This window comes from Furipterus horrens, unplaced genomic scaffold (genome assembly GCF_987537825.1).
Source record: "Furipterus horrens unplaced genomic scaffold, mFurHor1.1.pri manual_scaffold_10, whole genome shotgun sequence".
Classification (NCBI taxonomy): Eukaryota; Metazoa; Chordata; class Mammalia; order Chiroptera; family Furipteridae; genus Furipterus; species Furipterus horrens.
In genome coordinates, this window is record NW_028327180.1 from 53,589,743 (window position 1) to 53,606,884 (window position 17,142).

At 43.1% G+C, this 17,142-nt stretch overlaps 1 long non-coding RNA gene across 1 annotated transcript in view; it reads left to right on the forward strand.

Moving 5' to 3' along the window:
• The window catches only part of LOC150000242 (uncharacterized), a 30,859-nt gene that overhangs the window by 3,947 nt on the left and 9,770 nt on the right, over positions 1–17,142 (forward strand). The window contains exon 2 of the long non-coding RNA XR_016513559.1: positions 12,807–12,929. This is a non-coding gene — a long non-coding RNA (uncharacterized LOC150000242). The remainder of the gene's footprint in view (positions 1–12,806; positions 12,930–17,142) is intronic.

Genomic DNA, 17,142 nt, shown 5'->3' on the forward strand with positions numbered 1-17,142 from the left:
CTACAGCATTGAAGTTCAGGCAGCACTTCGAAGTTGAGATGGAGAGGCAGAGAGCAGTGTGTAGCACAGCTTAAGCAGCTGGAGTCTGCAGAGCAGGGCATCAGGAAGGAAGGAACTCTGTAGAGAGTGCTTCCCAGTAGTCTCTGTGGGGGTCTCTCATGAGACCATGACCACGAATGGAGCTGTAAATGAACAGGAAGAGACTACCTGGGGCTCACCAGATGGCAGCCATAGACAATATGTAAATGAACAACAGCATGACTGTTCCAATAAAACGTCATGTTCAAAAACAGGGGGTAGGTAGGATTGGCCTGAGAATCAACACCTGCTCTATTCCAGACCTATCTTAACAAAGCATAAGACTAAGCCCTAACAAAATCTCAGAGAAGGCAGAATTTGAAGACTGAGCTCCATGGAAGTAGAGGAGTTTGGGGACTGTGGTGGCCTTCCCACAGATCCTGTAACAAAGTAGCAAATTAAGTTTACACAAGTACGAGGTGATCAACCTATAATTAAATTGGCTGCTAAAACAAGAATTAACACTCTTTAGAGGAAGATAACGGAACTCAGAATTTTTACAATATACTACACAAAATAGTCAGTATTCAATAAAAAATCACTAGATAAACAAAGAAGTGGCAAAATGTGGTTCATAACCAAGAAAAAGAACAGTCAATAGTCATAAACATGAGGTGGCTCAGATGTTGGACAAACAACACAACAGTTTTAAATCAACTATGATAAATGTGTTCAAAGAATTGAACGTTTTATCAAAGAATTAAAGGAAAAATATGGCCTAATGAATGACGAGATTAAAGAGTCTTAGCAGAGAAATAAAATTTTTTTAATGACTATATCAAAATTCTATGACTAAAAAGTACAACAAAAATGAAAATTTCACTGATGAGCTTAATTACTTGTTAGAGGTGACAAGAAAAGAGAATCACTAAATTTGAAAATGGATTAACTGAAATTATTCAGTCTGAAGAAATAAGAGAAAAAAGATTAAAGAAAAATGAACAGAAATGCAAGGACCTGTGGGAAAATATCAAATAGTCTAACATACATATAATTGGAACTTCAGATAGAAAAGAGAGTGAGTGAGCAGAAATAATATTTTAAAGAAATAATGACAAAACTTCTCAAAATTGATGAAAAACATGATAGATCCAAAAAGCCTGGTAAATCCCAAATATTTTTTAAAGCCACACACAGGTATATCATAGTAAAGTTGCTGAAAATTAAAGGTAAAGAAAAAGTCTTGCCCTGGCTTAGTTGGTTGGGTGTCCTCCCACAAAGTGAAAGGTTGCAGGTTTGATTCCTAGTCAGGGCACATGTCTGGGTTGTGGGCTCAGTCCCTCATCCGAACCCGTTCAAGAGGTGAACGATCAATGTTTCTCTCTCATATCGATGTTTCTTTCCCACATCGATGTTTCTCTCCCTCTCTTTCTTCCTCCCTTCCCCTTTCTCTAAAAATAAGTAAGTAAATAAATATTTTTAAAAAATAAAGTCAGAAGGAAAGTCTTGAAACAGGTAGGAAAAAAAGACATCATATATATATACAAAGATAAGGATGACCACTGATTTCTTATCAGAAACAGAGGTCAGAAGACAATAGAAAGCCATCTTTCCAACACTAAAAAAAAAAAAGAACTCAAGTTATAATTCTATATCCAGTGAAAAATTCCTTTAAAAACAAAGGGCGGGACAAACATGCTGCATCTCCCTCAACAATTAAGAAGGTCTACAACTACCTCAAAACTAGAGACAACCAAAAGTTCCAGAAAATCGATCTCCATGGAAGTCCAACAAACAAAGATATAAAGAAGAAGTATTCATCTAGACAGGTAGGAAGGGCAGAGCTGGGGCAGAGAGGACGTGGTGTGGTGGTGGCAGTGGCAGGCCAGTGAAAAGTGGTCACACATTTTAAAAAGTTGGGAGGGACACCTGGGGAGTGCTCCCACCCCTAGACCAGGCCATGCCACTCACGGTCCCAGAGCTGTGGAAAATAAGAGCCTCATTGCTTCTGACTGCGCAATACAGTGGGGGTTGGGGTGGAGGAAGAAACTGCTGGTCTCTCAGCAGAGTCCCCTTGTTTAAAGGGCCCCCATGGTCCTACAATGTCCACAGACCCACCCACTCTGGGAATTACAGCCAGGGCAATAGCTAGAGAGGCACCAGGCCCATATGGAAGTGGGAGTAGTGCCTGGAAGAGGGTCGAGTCCTAAGCAGGTAGCATTGTTCCCTCTCGGACCCCTCTCCCACACACAGTGCCACAGCATGGTGAAATCGGTCACCCCGTACTGATGAATACCTAAGGCTCCGCCCTTACAACATAACAAGAGCAACAGCTTACCTAAAACACAGAGGCAAACAAAAACAGGAGCCTGTCAAGATGAGGAGACAGAGAAGTATGGCCCAAAAGAGGGAACAAATCAAGGTTCCAGTGAGAGAACTAAGCAATGAGGAGATAGCCAACCTAACAGATGCAGAGTTCAAAACAGTGGCGATAAAGATGCTCACAGGCTTGACAGGTATGCTTGAGTACAGCAAACACATAAGGAAATAAGCGAAGGCTATGCTAAGTGAAATGAAGGAAAATTCACACAAAACCAATGGTGAAAGGAAGGAAACTGGAATTCAAATCAATAATTTGGAACATAAGGAAGAAAAAAACAGTCAACCAGTATAGAATGAGGAAACAAGAATTGAAAAAAATGAGGAGAGGCTTAGGAACCTCTGGGATAACTTTAAACGTGCGAATATCTGAATCATAGGGATGCCAGAAAGAGAAGAGGAAAAGCAAGAAATTGAAAGCTTATGTGAAAAAATGATGAAGGAAAACTTTCCAAATGACAAAGGAAATAGACATACAAGCCCAGGAAGCACAGAGAGTCCCAAACAAGTTAGACCCAAATAGGACCACACCAAGATACATCATCATTAAAATGCCAAGGGTTCAAGATAGAGAGAGAATCTTAAAAGCAGCAAGTGAAAAGCAGAGTTGCTTACAAAGGGGTGCCTATGGGATTGTCAGCTGATTTCTCAAAAAAAACTTTGCAGGCAAGAAGGGACTGGCAAGAAGTATTCAATGTGATGAAAAGCAAGGACCTACAACCAAGACTACTTTATCCAGCAAAGCTATCATTTAGAATGGAAGGGCAGATAAAATGCTTCCCAGACAAGGTAAAGCTAAAAGAGTTCATCGTCACCAAGCCATTATTATATGAAATGTTAAAGGGACTTATTTAAGAAAAAGATCAAAACTATGAGCACTAAAACATACAATCTCACAACTATCAACAATTGAATCTAAAAAATAAGAACAAAATCCAACTAAGCAAACCGGAATAGGAACAGGGTCATGGGTATGGGGATCACTTGGAGGGTTATCAGCTGAGAGGGGGAAGGGGGAGAAATGGGGAAATAGTTCAGTGATTAAGAAGCTTAATTGGTTGGTACAAAATAGACAGGGGGAAGTTAAGAATAATATAGGAAAGGGTGAAACCAAGGAACTTACATGCATGACCCATTAACATAAACTAAGAGGGGAGGGATTGCTAGAGGAAAAGGGAGTGCTGGGCAGAGGAGGGCAAAAGGAAAAAATTAGGACTACTGTAACAACATAATTAATAAAATATACTTTTAGAAAAACAGGGAATGAAATAAAGACACGTTTGGACAAATAAAAACTGGGAGGATTTGTTGCCAGCAGACCTGCACTCTAAGAAACTATAAAGGACTAAGGGTCAAGGGCAGATGATACTAGACAGAAAATCCTTCAGAAGGAATAAAGACTCTGGAAATGGTAAGTAAATAGGTAAATGGAAAAGAAAGTCCAGGTCACGGCATTCTCATAAAAACCTTCTTACAGGTGATTATTGTCTGTCCCTGGGACCTGGCTGGTGACGGTGCCAAAGGTGGAGCATTAGTTTTTATTGAGTGCCTCCAAAGTGCCAGGTTGCAGGCTGGACACTTTCCTATCAACATCAGTGCTCATGGTAGAAATGACTATCCTTTACAGAGGTGGTCCACCATTGAGGGACTTAGAAACAGGTCCTGTCAGAATTTTGCTTGAGTCCTTTGGTTCCAGTCCAAGTCTGCTTCATATTTACTTGAGCCTAAATGACTTCAACATGATGCCCATGGCTTCTAAAATCATCTAGATGTCATTTAGCAAAAGCTTTAGGGTGTATAATGTATTACTCATTCATGGAGCACTTACTACATGCTACATGTTCTGGTATACTGTACATAATTTCATTTTAACATAGACTGTGTATACATGATTTTATTTTAATCCATACCACAAACCTATGAAGTTGGTATAATTATTCCTACTTTACAAATGGAGAAACTGGAGTTTTGAGAAGTTAACATGCTCAGGCTACTGCTAGTCATATTAAAATCTATGTTGGTCTGATACCACTAAATTATAAAACCATCCTTGGAAAAATTAAATGAACAGTTTGTAGATTTCTGAAAGTTACTTGTATTAGTTTTGCTCTTTATCCCCAGCATGCATTGTCTTTTAATATTAGCAGTAAACATGTACTGACATCGTCTTATTGTGGATCCATTCTTGGGAAGGTTTTGGGGAGATGACCCTGCAAATGTGAGGCAGCAGCTCTATCTTTAGAAGACACTTACCTCCTGGTGGGGCTCTGGATTGAGCACCAGCCTGCAAACCAAAAGGGTCACCAGTTCGATTATCAGTCAAGGCACATTCCTGGGTTGCAGGCTAGGTCCCCAGTTAAGGGTGTGCAAGAGGCATCCAATCAATGTTTCTCTCCCCTTCCTCCTTTTTCCCCTCTCTCTGAAAATAAATAAAATCTTTTTTTTTTAAAAAAAAGAAATTTAAGTTAAATCCACTGGGGGCCTGTTAGAAGAGGGGGGAAAGAGAGATTACAGTGAAATTGCCCTGATTAGAAGAGTCTGCAGGGGCTCAACCTAGAAGAGTTTTGTTGGCTGCACCTTTTGTCATGCATAACACCAGCTCTTTGAATCATGAACTGAGCCTTCAAGATGGTGCTGCAGTTAGCAGTGCAAACTTTCCAGGTTGCAGCTCGCACTGATTGTTCGGTTGGAAAGGGTCAGCTTCCACTGACTCAGTATCCTCTGCGCACTTCACGTTCCTTTTGGTAAAGAATTCTGTCCAGAGGAGGCAAAAAACACATGTCAGTTGCTTTCTAGTGATAAGGGAAGAGGTTGCCTTTACAAGAAATGTGGAAATTTTTGTGTTAGGTAAGAGGCTTAGCAGAGTTCCTCCTTCCTACCCAGGGCTCTGTAGATACAAAATTGAAGAATGATATACCTGCTCTCAAGGAGCTTATAATAATTCAGGATGGCAAGACTCACATGAATGAAAAGAAAATACACCTTCTTGGACAAAATGAAAGAGCAGTGTAGGTGGTGAGAGCTATAGGTTTTCAGATGGGAGAAACCATAGAATACTTCATGGAGGAGGTGCGATTAAGCAGAGTGGAGAGTGAGTGGAAGGAAAGACATTGAAAGTTGAGAGGCAGGAAGATGGTAAGCTTCACAGGTGGACTTCGAAAGATTTGTGAAACTCCTGACTTACATACAAACTTTGTGTATTTGTGCATTGTTCTGGAAGAAGAGCCACAGATTGCATAAAGTTTTTTAAAGGGGTCTTTAACAACCTCAAAAGTCAGAACCAGTACTGTAAGAGCTAGAAAATTATCAATAGCCTTATGATTGATCTTACAGCCAGACACCAGCTGCCTTGAGTTTTTGTTTTTAACTATGTGTAATTCAAATGCAGATAATTTCAACACTCTAGGGAGAGTGCAGAGGTCAGCAGTGGGGGAAACACTGGGGACAGGAAGGCCTTTGGGCACTTCTGGCACATGGGGTAGATGGCTGCCTCTTTATGAGCCAGCTGTGCTCATAGATTCTGGAATCAGGGAACCTGGGGCTCCACGAGGGAACCATGTCCCTTGATTTGGGAAGCGTCAGCTGCAGTCGTTTCTTGGTGTGTGTACACGAGTAATAGTTGACCGGTGTGTGGAACTTGAAAGCTTTTCCGCTTGCCCGCTTCCTCTTTTTCCTTCAGCGCACTTTCTGGGGAACTGCCGTCGCCTGTAGCTGCTGAAATAGCTCCTAAAATAGCTCACTTAATATCATTGCCTTCCCTCCCCTGCCCACAGCAACCCCTCTTCCGTTCCAGTTCCAAATTCTTCCTATTCCTAGGAGCATCCTGGAATACTGCACTTACTTTCCAGCTTTCCAAAATATTATCTCTCATGTGAAACCAGAAAGCCTCGTTTTTACATTTAGATCAAAGCGGAGAAAAACTGATTTGCAAGTTTCTTTACCCAACTTGATGGGTTATTTTGAGCTGGGAACTGATTGATGGGAATTGACTTTTGTGGTCAAAATGAGGCTGGAGTGTTTAATATTGTTCCAATGTTCTAGTTACACTCAAAAATGACTCATGATGTTACAGGAAACAGGGGTGTTCCAAAAATCCCAAGAGTTTGCGGCTGGGGGATGGGGAGAAGGGAGCAGCTTCCAGAATGCCTCCACATGCCTGAGGCTGGTGGCTAGTGTCTTTCTTATGCAAAATGGCTTCAATGCATCCAAAGCCTCAGGTAGATGGGAGGTGTCTTGAACCAGGGGATGGTATGGAAAGCACACAGAGCCTGCGTGAGGTTCTGTGAATGGTCAGAACTGTTTGCAATGCCCACTGCATCAGAGGACGCAGTCAGGGATTTAAAATTAAGCGGCAGACATTTTAGCCAGGCTGACTGTGCGGATTTGACTGAGGCTAAGGCTGACCATGTGGATTACAAAAGGACCAACTATGCAGTTTGCAAGGAGGCTGAGAATCCAGGCGGTTGTGCATTGAGAGCTGGAGGGCACCACAGCACAGAAAGGACCTCCCCAATCAGATTCGAGTGATTGGCAGCTGCTGGTAAAGCTGAACTGTGTTTGGAAAGTAGGGAAACGGTTTCTCTAACTTTTCTAAAACTAGCCAGGTTTGGTAGGGGGGAGACAAGGATATGAGTTTATGGGTGTTTTAAAGAGCATAAGACTTAACAACAGAAATCCGCAAATAACTAAATCTATATAACTGTTAAATAAACAATTTTTTTTCTTTTCACTAAACTCTGGTATTGAGAGTTATAATTTTGGCGGCGGGCAATCTGGCCCCCAACTAAAGAGCCCGTGGGTTTGTTTCCAATTGGAGTAGCCCAGGGGTTCTGTAACAATGACACCCAAATTTCAATGACTCATCACTTCAGAAAGAAAGATTAAACTTCAATTCTAGGTTAGTTTTGCATCACTGGGAATTTTACAGAAAAATTCTGGTTTCCTTTTTCTTGTTTAGCCACTGCACAGGAAGCCTGGGTTTACACAGGTACCAGATTTTCTTCCATTAAGTCACATGAAGCAAGTCTACTTTGTTTTCCAGGACTGGTTTTTGTCTCTTTCCTCTGCCTCTTCCTGATAAAAAGTATCTTCACACATGAAGCCTTGAGCTACTCATAAAGCCTCCCTACCACTGCAGAAACACACTTCGCTGTGGCACAGCACGGCTAGCAGAGAGAGCCTCCTGGTTGAAGGACAAAGCAGAGACCTCTCCAATGGTTTAGGGGTTTCATCTTCCGCCCTGATGCAATCCGAAGAATATTGTATTCCTGAGGTTTTCTTTATTGCTAGCTACTGTTTAATGCTGGGGCAAAACTAATTATGCTATGGCAAACAAGGCCAGCACAGTCTGTTCCTACTGCTTTTAGGCTTCTTTCTGTCTTGCTTTGGATTTTAAATGAAAGAATGTATCTGATGCAAAATGGAATCTATTTACTTAGCAAGCCCTGCAGTATCTAAGGTAGCCTGGATTAAAGGAGCTCTCTGCCTCTTAGGTAATTAACAAGACGATAAAGGGAACCTGCCTGGGACATCGGGTTAATTCTCCCTTAGGAAAGGAACACACACTATTTTTAATTGCTAAGTTATGGGTCTGTTAGAACTAAAGTTTGTTTAGAAGGAATGGAAAACCTGCCTGATAGGTTATGTCTTGATCTGAACTTGAACCCAACTATGAAGCAGCAAAACTTTAGCTTTCTTCCTCCAACCAAACGTGCCATCTGGAAATCTCATTGGCTCCACTCTTGACAAAAGCTTGCTCCCGTCTCTAAACTTTCCTGTTTAGGTCGCATTCTATCAGTGAGGGAGAGATTGGGTCTCTTTCCTTTTGGATGGAACCTGAATTCTGACAAGGGTAGAAAATCCCCAAAGTATACCAACAGCAAATTGGCTTAATTTTCAACCCATCATGACGTCAAAAGGAAAAAGGGGTGAGAAGTTATGTGGTCAGTTTAGGTTTGTAGATGGGCCAATGAAAGAATCTGTCAGGGTGAGCTGGAAGACTTTCAGAGTCCATTGGCATCAAATGACGCAGTGAGATGACTGAGTCTCAGAAAAGAGTTTGTGTGTCTGTGTCCAAGTATGTGCCTGTAACAGTTGTTTAACATGGCAGTTATGCATGTGGACTTTGAAGCCAAATAGCCAAGGGGTCTAACCTTCCTCCATCACTTGAACAGGTGATACAGGGAAAATCACTAAATCTCTCTGAGCCTTACTGTCCTCTCCCATAAAATAAGACAAAATGGCGGGAAAAGAAAAAATGCTGTGCCAAAAAAATTAAATAAGCACCTCATGGTGCTTTTAACTTGTAGATGTTCGGTAATTGGTAGCTCTTATTATTACATTCAGCACAAACTATCAGACAAGTGGCCAGTGCTCCGGCTGCCCCAGCTGCCTCTGGCCCCACTTCTCATGTCCATCTCACTGCTGTCTCCACTCAGTCCACATGGCACCTTGCTGCTCCTCAAACTTGTTCCCCCATGAGGCCTCTGTACTTGCTATTCCTTCTGCCTGGAATGTTCTTCTCTTGTATATGTATGTGACTGGCTCTTGCATTGCCTTCAGATCCAATCTGGGATTTCCTCCCTGACCATCCTTTGAAAACAGCAGCCCCCCCACAACCTCTATGCTCCCTCCAGCCTTTCCCCTTCTTTATTTTTCTCCTTAGTACTTATCACATCTACCATACTGTTATGAGTTGAATTATGACCTCTCCAAATTCGTATGTTGAAGTCCTAACCCCACCATCTCAAAATGTGAGCTTATTTGAAGGTGTAATCAGTTAAGATGATGTCATAATGGGACAGGGTGGGCTTCTAATCCAATATGGCTGTCATCCTTATAAAAAGGGAAATGTGAGCAGAGAGACATGCACACAAGGAAAATGCACATGAAGATGAAGGCAGAGAGTGGGGTGATGCTTCTATAAGCCAAGAAACACCAAAGATTGACAGCAAAGCACCGGAGGCTGGCAGAGAAGCGTGGGACAGGTTCTTCTTTCATAGCTTTCAGCAGGAGCTAACCTTCCCACACCTTCATGCCAAGCTTCCAGCCTCCATAACTATGAGACAATAAATTTCTGTTGTTTAAACCACCAAGTCGGTGGTAGTTTGGGCTGGCAACCTGAGCAAACTAATGCATATACTATATATGCTATATATTTCCTCTTTTGTTGTGTTTCTCCCTGACTAGATTGTAAGAGCACTGAAGCCAGAGTTTCCAAGGAAGTGAGAATATAAGACAGATGAGGTTCAAGAGTTGGTATCAATCAGACACCTGTGAGGTTACACCTGTCTCATCTGAAGAAGTAGCTTAGAACAAAAGTGAGCAAGCAGAATGTCATCAGAAGATGAAACCAAAATTAGCAATTGAAAAGTAAATAGGCTTTAGGCTAGTATAACAAGTTGGAAAAATATGGTTTAATGGGCAAGGCTAGAAAAATTTGGGCCTTTCTCAGGCCCAAGTCTTAGAAAGGCGGATCCTTCAGCAGCAAATAAAGAAGTTGACTGCATTTCCTATTTACCAAGCCAACCTGGAGGAAGAGAAGCTCTGCCCTGAGAGAGAAGACTGAGACGCAGGTTCTGATTGGGGCGGAGGGTGTTAATGTGCCTCTGATAGGGCCACCATGCATCCTCTGGGGCAGGATCAGCACTCCTCAACCTCAATACCATTGGCATTGTCAGCGGGACAAATTGGTTAGCATCCCTACCCCTCGCCCCCTAAATGTGAGCAGTGCCCTTCCTTCATTGTGACAACCAAAAGTGCCCCCTTTCCCATGTCCCCCACCACCAATATGCATTTCCAAACACTGCCTCCTGTTGAGAACCAGTGGGCTAAGGTGAGATACGTTCAGTGCATCACCCACCAGGCTGAGAAAGGGAACAGTAGCAGCAACGCAGGACCCCTCCTCGGAGGCGAGCACTGGTCCAGCAGACTGCTCCATTGGAAATGCCAGGGCAGGAGTGACAGCAGAGATCATTCACCTCTCGTGGGGTCCAAGACTCCAGCCCACCAGATGTGAGCCCTGGACGTGCAACAGGAGCTGCTGAAATCGCTGGGCTTTCCATTAGTTCAGGTTTGTTCCAGAAACTCAAGGTGGGACAGAACCTGTAAGTGGTGAGTGGGTGATGAAAGAGAAGGGGCACCAAAGCTGAGCGCAGCAGGCAGTACAGAATTCAGGAGGCAGAGGCTCCCAGGTTGCAGTGGAGAACAAAGAAAGAGAAGATCATCTAGTTCCTGTAGCCCACCAGGCTGACCGCCCTCCTCCCCCTACCTTCTCTATCCTCACTCTGTTCTTATTTGTCCAGAAGAGGTCAAGTCTTTATGAACAGGGGGAGACAAATCACAAAAGAGCAGGTGCCAGTGGACAGTTCGTAGCCCACCCCCTTTGCCTGGGGTGCGGCAGGTTTGCCAGCAGATTGTGCCCATGTGTGTGTCATTGGCATGTGTCAGCTGCAGCAGGTGGTGATTCTCTCCATCATCTCCTGGAGTCATTATCCAGCTACTGGAAGTGTGACCAAAACATGGACCCCAACACAATGCCCCAGCATGTTAAACCCAGAAACAGGTGCTGGGTGTCTACCAAAGACTTGACCAAAAGGAAGCCTGGGCCCCAGACTGAAGCAAAGGTCTCTGGTTCAGAGGTGGGCATTGCTGTTCTTCCACCCAGTTCCGTGAATAGAGGACGGGAGGGGAAGGGTGGATGAGTACTTCTTCAGTCAGGAGAGAAGACCACAGCACAGGTGAAGGTCAGCAACTTCTGGGTTACCTTTCAAGCTCTTAGAGAAGATATCTTCTAATTCACGGCTCTTCGGGAGTCAAACAGAAATGAAAAGGCCCTTCACATAGCAGAACCAGCGCACCCCCTCCCCAATAACATGGGGCTGTTGCTGGTGGTGGGTTGTCATCTACCATTGCTCCTAAGCACTGAGCTGCTCCATAGCAGACTCCAATGGGTTAATCCCCACCCCTGTCTTTTTATTCAGTCACTTAGTGAGCAAGAAAAACAGAGCATAATATTCTTCCAGTGTTCCTTTGGGCAATGACTGCATTTATATCACTGCTTTATGATGGGGACAGGTGTCTTTAATAATTCTTGTACCCTCTTTGAAAGAATCTTATAAGTGAGTATGCATTTACCAAAATTGAGGGGAGGGTGGTAATTCCAGATGAAAAGCTAGATTGTGTTTCTGAGAAGAGCAGAATTATACATCAACACTCAGCCCATACTCTGAGAGCATTACATTAAAGGCAGACCTTCTCCATGCAACTAATAAATAGTCTATGGTTTCTAAATAAGGGAGCCATGTAATAGTGTTTAGGACCAAGAATACCTCAGCTGCCGTCATCCATTATGGTTTGCAAATTGATAAAAGGAGAATTTAGAGAAGAGACCAAAGATTTCTCTCTTGGACTCTGCAGGCAGTGCAGCATAACTGTTTATATATTCTTTTGTAGACAGCAACTCTTAACACTTTAGTTCCTAAGCAAAAAAGAAAGAAGGAGAGAAAAGTCCAAAGTCTTGGTTGTCTGATTTTTCTCTTCCCTCTCCCACCTCCACTACAAAGGACTTTTCTTTGCTAGGTTGGGCGTGGGTGGGGCAGCTGGGGAGAGTGGAAGGAACCTCCAGACTTAGTCCAGTTTACTGATGTTTTGCAAAGGAGGCATCAGACTGGCTTCCAGTATCTCAGATTGGTTGCTCGTGTGGGCTACAGGACTCTCCTTGCGCCCTCAGCCTTCTTATCGTTACATGAGGGAGTCAGCAGAAAATCACATTCCATTCCAGCATCCTGTGAATCTATGAGCCTCAAACTTTCTCCCCCACTTATTCCACAAGTAGGATTTTTCCCCCAACCAAAAAAGAAATAATAATAATAATTTCTCTACTGACTTTCTATGAGTAGGAGAAACAGGACCTGGTTTATTTAGGGATCAGAAACGCAGTAGGAGCGGGCATCTCTGTGCCATCAGCCTGGAGGCTGCTTTGTCTTCTGCGGGCCTCGGCCGCTGGGCCCTGCGGGAGTGACTCGGGAGCCCCGGTGGCACTCCGTGCTCCTGGCTGTGTCCGCTGCCGTCCTCAGAAGCAGTGCTGGGGGCTGGGCTAGTGGCTGATGGTTAAGATACACAGGCCATCAGGCAAACCGTTAGCTCCGCAGGAGCGGACCGCCTCCCTGATTACGTAAATAACCCTCCTCATTAGGGTAATTTACAAGGTGCCGAAATAATTAGCAAGTGTTTGAGCTGGTGGGAGTCCTGGAATCCAAGCCCAATGTACTCACTTCGCTGCTGACAAAACAGAGACCCAGAGAGAGCGTGTGATTTCGGTGGTCCAGAGCCCACTGCCGGCTGCTGGCAGGGCCTGGGCGGGAGCCACCAGCCGGTTCGGACCTCTCTCACGGCTCCTTCCTTTACAGGTGGTGCCTGCAGATGAAGTTCAGAGAGCGGCCAGAGCACAGAAGTACAGAAGGGTGGAAGAGAGGGGAGCTGCCAAACCTGACAGGGCGACGATGTGTACAGCGTGTACCAGGCTGCAGCAGGTAGACAGAAGGGCTGTACAGGGACTTGGGGAAGACACAGACCTGGGGTCACAGCCAAGCCAAGTCTGTCCTTTTTCCTGCTTTGTGACTTTGGCCAATTCCCCTTCTGAATCTCAATTTTTGAACCTAGAATTTCCTCACAACCCAGAATTATTCCAAAGATTTAAAAAATAATTTGGGTAAAAATTATCTGACATGGCTAACTGGTGTGGCTCAGTGAATTGAGCATCGGCCTGCGAACTAAGAGGTCGCAAGTTCGAGTCCCTGTCAGGGCACCCTGCCTGGGTTGTGAGCCAGGTCTTTAGCTGGGGGCATGCGAGAGGCAACCAACTGATGTTTCTTTCCCTCTCTTTCTCCCTTCTCTTCTCTCCAAAAATAAATAAATAAAATCTTAACAAATTTTTAAAAATTATTTGACACATAGATGATAAATGTTGGTTTCCCTTCTCCCTCTTTCTTTGTAACTTCCTGTCCTCTATTGTTTTTCGGTTTTGAAAGAAAAGGGTGACACCATGCTACTTATGTATTTTTTCTCTGTAGGACAGTAGTAGAAATTGCATGGGCATGTATCCTCTATCTGATTGCAGTTCCTTATAACATGCCCAAACATTTAGCACAGACGTTCTACACCAAAATATAGCACTGCTCTGTATTAAATTAATAGGATGTTTGTATAAAAATTACTGTCTCTCACTATCATGAAGTATTTATCAAGACCCATGTGGAGTGCTGTGTGATGTTTCTTACATGAGATTATCCTCAGCATCATCAGTGCAGCCCTTATCATAAAGAATATTTATTAAAATCATAACTGCAGGAGGATATAAACAGAGAACCACACAGATAAAGATTAGACCTATTGCCCCAAAGATCCCAAACAGATATGGTCACTGGCGTCTTTGATCTCTCCACATTGTCACTGACAAATCACAGCATAGGCCTTAGGAACCCCTTTAGGACATTGGCATGGTGTAGGGATCAGTCATTTTAAATTGCGTTGTATGAATATGGATATCCTTCCCGTTTCTGCTGTTTCAGTGACTGGAACCATAATGACTCCTATTATATAGTGACACACATAGAGTATTTTTTCATAAAATGCAATGGTTTATTCGCCAAGAGGAAGCATGTTCTGAACTTGTGGGTGTTTCAGGGCCTTGTTGTATGAGAGTGGACAGACTGTTATGAATATCGAGCACTGAGTGCGGAGGAGGCAGCCGCCAGTGCCAGCTCTGTTTTAAGTGCAGCGAGGAACACAGAACAAGCAGAAGACAATTCTACTCATTCTTGAAGATCCTGGTGACTTTCCATCCTGCAGAAGGAACAGCTGCTCTTTAAAGAATGCCTCTTAGGGCCTCAGACAGAGGGCTGGATATAATATTTTGTTCAGCTTATTTCCTTCCTTTGTGCTCCATGACTCTTTGAACAAAGATCTACTATGAACATGACCCTATCGTATCGTTGTAATTGTTTACTCGTCTCCCTTATAAGAAGGGTAAGAAGCCTATCTAACTCACACAGTGAAGCTGCCATCGGAACCTGCCATTTCAGCAAAGAAGCAGGGGCACCACAGAGATTAAAGCATGGCAAAATATACTAAATGTTTCTATGAAATTAAAGTATGGGGAAAATGGAAAGTTTTGTATGACAGAAACCTAAGTTATAAAGGAGGCAATAATAGGAGATAAAGATGAAGAAATAAACAGGAAGTCTCCTATATATCTTGCTAAGAAATTTGGAGTTTATTCTGAAAATAATTGAGATCAAGTGACACTTTTTAAACGGGGAAATGACATAGTCATGCTCGTATTTTTAGAAGGGTGGTTCTGACACTAAAGGGAGAAAGGAATGGAGTTGGGGTGGAGAATAAAGACATCAAGAAATTACAGAGGTCATTAAGGCAAGAAATGATTAGACCCTAAAGTGAAATTGGAAACAAAAGTATTCTATGTGTTTGAGGGAGGCAGAAGAGCTAGGACTTTATTACTTTATTACTTTTTTGATGGTGCCTTGGTCTGCTGAATCTCCCATAACAAAACACAAGAGGTTGGGTACCTCAAACAACAGAAGTTTATTTTCTCACAGTTCCAGAGTCTGGAAGTCCCAGATGAGGGTGCCAGTGTGGCGAGGAGCTGATGAGAGCTCCTACTGGCTCATAGACAGCAGCCTTCTGGCTGTGTCCTCATGTGGACTTTCTCTCTTTAGTCCTCTTCAAGGAGGTGATTAATCCTCTCAGATTAGGACCTCATTCTTCTGACTTCATTTAACCTTAATTACCTCCTAAAAGCCCTATGTCCAAATACAGTCACATTGGAGTTTGGGACTTTAACATATAAACTGGGGGTGGAGGGACCCAATTCAATCCATAGAAGATGACAAGGAGGAATAAAGGATGGCTCCTAGTTCTCTGGCCTGGGTACCTAGGCGGACAGGTGCTATTGACTGATACAGAGAACACAAGAAGAAAGACAATGGCTGGTTTCGATGGGAACAACAAGTTCAGTCTGGAACACACTGAATGTGAACCATTTGTGGGACTTCCGGGTGGGGCTGTCCAAAGGCAGCTACATGCACATGTCTGGCTCTTCACAGACAGTTCAGGGCTGGCAACCCAAACCTGAGCACAGTCAGTGAGCACGTCAGGTTGAATCCATGTGAACAAAAAAGACACAAAGCAGTGAGAACACCAGCACTGAAGGGTTTCCAGGTGTCAGACCCTCACAAAATGGAAGTGGGCAAAACACAGGAAGAAAACCAAGTGAGCATAGTGCCTTCGAAGTCAAATTTGGAAGAGTTCAAGAACTGTGAGTTTGAGAGTGCCCAATGCCCCAGAAAAAGCAAAGGAAATAAATGTCCATTAGGTTTAGAAACTACTGCCATTGGAGGCCTTGACAGGTTTTGTTTCATTTGAACAGTGCGGGAAGAATCTGGCTCACAGATGGCTAAGGAGGCGCTGAGAGCCGAGAAAGGGGAGTGGCTGAGACATATGTATATGCTCATTGACACCTGTTCAGATATCAGCCCTTTTGGAAAACAGCGCTGTGACCAGTGATTGGCCTACCTTTTAGTTCTCACGTTTATCCTCCACTTCTCTCACTTTCCCACAAAGACCTTGTGAAAGACTATTAAACACTTGGCTGAGTTCCAGATGCCCCACCACAGCTTGGCTCCCACTGCCCAGTTCTTTCCCTCTATTCAGAAGAAGAAATGCGAACCTAGCATTGTGGTTCTATGTAAGCACTCAGCCTCCCGACAAGAACAAATCGTTGTATACGTAATTCCACAGGCCGGATCACGTGGGGTCCATGTCAAGACTACCAGCCTAGCATTTTAACAACACACCTTCTTTACCTTTTGAAAAGCAGAACAAATTTTGTTCATCTCTAGTATTCTGGTATCTCCTCTGATTCCAGGACTAATAAAAACTCTGGAAGTGCACATATATTCTTGCAGGAATGCATTTTTTTGCAAGTCATGTCAGTACTCTAGGAAATAATGCTTTGGCAACAACAACAAAAAAGACTTGGACTTTAACTAGATGCTCTTTCATCTATCATGGACTTCAGTTCTCCCATAAAAATACAGCTTTGCTCTCTGAAATTTCTCCTGAGTCCACATTCAGCATTACACACGTGAGATTTCCTGTTAGCTTCATGTTCGGAGTTTAGTGCCAGAGAATCATGCTTACCTTCCATTTTCAATGCTACTGTCTAAAAACAATGGACACACAACAGTTTCTCTTTCCCTAATGAACATTGGTTGTTCAATTGGATTATTATGTAAACTACCCATCACTACTACTTCATAAAACAATTTTATTTTTGTTGGACTTAGGTCCAGAATAACAATTCTCCCAGTTCTTCCCCCTATAGGGCTATTTTAAGATATTCTCATTGATTATCAGCAGTTTAAAAATGAAGATTATAACTGAATATGATATTTTTGTTTTGTTTATTTCTGAGGGAGTGAAAGTTCTTTTCTATCTCTACTGGTAAAGATGGGCTGAGGGTTGCTATTTATTCAGGCTTCTTCTAGAGCTAAGTAGAGCTGGACTGGACCATAATTTAAATATGCCCAGGTGTAGATATCTTCCTATTTACTTTGTTTGGGGTTTGCCAAGCTTCATGAACCTGTAGGTTGATATTTTTCATTAAATTTGGAAAACATGTTGGTCCTCATGCTTTCAAATGATTTTTCTGGTTCCATTATTTCT